Below are 1,744 nucleotides of genomic sequence, written 5' to 3' on the forward strand. Positions count from 1 at the left end.
GGAAACACTATTTCACTAGGCAGGTGGTGAAGCACTGGAATAAGTTACCTAGGGAGGTGGTGGAATCTCTATCCTTAGAGGTTTTTAAGGTCAGGCTTGACAAAGCCCTGGCTGGAATGATTTAGTTGGCGTTGGTCCTGCTCTGAGCAAGGATTTGGACTGAATGACCTCCTGAGGTCTCTTCCAACCCTGATATTCTATGATTCTATGATACACTTTTCATCGGCCTGAAATCAGTGGGAGCAGTTGGGCAGTACTGCCCTACTCTACGGAGACAGACTCTGGCACTCAGTTCGTATGTGGCTTTGGGGCCGTAGTCTGGCCCTTACCTCTGCCTTCTGCTGCAGCTTTCCATTGTTCTCCATGTCTCTCTCTCTTAGGAGCTGCAGAATCTGGTTTCCAAACATCCGAACCTGGTGATGGTGAAACTAGGTACGTGCTCTGCCGTCGAATGATTCCTTGCAAGTCTGAGCACTTCAGCTGTGGGACTGGCTGTTTCCCTCTGCTCTGTCCCCCTCCTGGGCCTGTGCACTAGACTCCCTGAAAGCAGCTCCTACGTTCAGCTGCCAACCCCCAAAGCCACTCCTATGTTTCTCACCTCTCTGTGCACTGCTGCAAAGTCAGCTGTGCCAAGCGTTCTGAAACCCATCTGCCATTCGGGTCTGGGATCTCATCAGCTGGCCCGGAATCTGCATGGGGCATATAAAAAGCTCAGGTTATTTGGGAAGAGACACAAGCTTTTCCTGCGGGGTGGCCTGGGGTCTCAGGAGGGGAGACATGTCACAGCTGGGGTTTCTCCAGGAAGGATGGGGCTCCAGCCCTGGAAGGAGGAGTGCTCAGGGCTTATCCAGGAGGGGGGCCTCAGGCTGAAGGAGCGAGGCCAGGGGGACTAGCCTCCTCAAAGGGGGGCTCCACCCACCACCCATGGCTGTGCCTCTGTGACGCTTCAGTGAGGACGTTGCTGCACCATGGGCAAAGCATCTCCCGTCAGCGTGGTTACGCCACCTCTGCGAGCGGCCTGAGCTGTGTGCTTGGAGACACCCTCCCGCCCACATAGCGCTGTCCACCCCAGAGGCTAGGAATGGTAAGGCAACTTGCCTTCAGAAGCCTGTTTCCCATCACGAGCAGACTAGAAGCAAAGGTGCTGCACAGGAATGATGCAGGACAAAAGCCTGAACAAGTCAGGCTAAACAAGCTTCTCCATTGTAGCTAGAGAGCACAAAGGAGTGAAAGCTCAGTGGCAGGTACCTCAAGGTGACCCATCCCGTCAGCCCCAATGGGGCGTCCCCAGCCAAAGGAGGGGGAAATTCAAGAGGCTTACCCTTGAGGGAAGCTTCTAAACAGGGCGCAGTCTCCCCACCATGCCTGCTCAGTGACTGTCATCCAAGAGAAATGTCACTCTGGCTGAACACTGCCCCTCAGGACTCCTAGGCAAATACTCTGCTCAAGGTGCTTCCCTGCATGGGGCTCCTCTGTTGCAGTAACAGTGCCATGGAGCTCTGGCACCAAGCTGCTAGCGAGCAAGAGACAGAAAAGCTCCTTACACCTCTTTACCTAGAGCTGCAGGGAAGAGGTCAGTGTATAGTCCAGCTCTTCCAGGAGGGGAGTCCCTTTAAATCCAGCATACTCCCCTTCCTCTGACTACGCTGACCTCCTCCTGCTCCAAATGTAGAACCTAGCAGGGCTGTTTGAACAGGTGGCCTGATCAGATCTTCATGTTCCTCTTGGGTGACCACATACCAGC

This window comes from Chelonoidis abingdonii, unplaced genomic scaffold, assembly GCF_003597395.2.
Source record: "Chelonoidis abingdonii isolate Lonesome George unplaced genomic scaffold, CheloAbing_2.0 scaffold0005, whole genome shotgun sequence".
NCBI classification, from domain to species: Eukaryota; Metazoa; Chordata; order Testudines; family Testudinidae; genus Chelonoidis; species Chelonoidis abingdonii.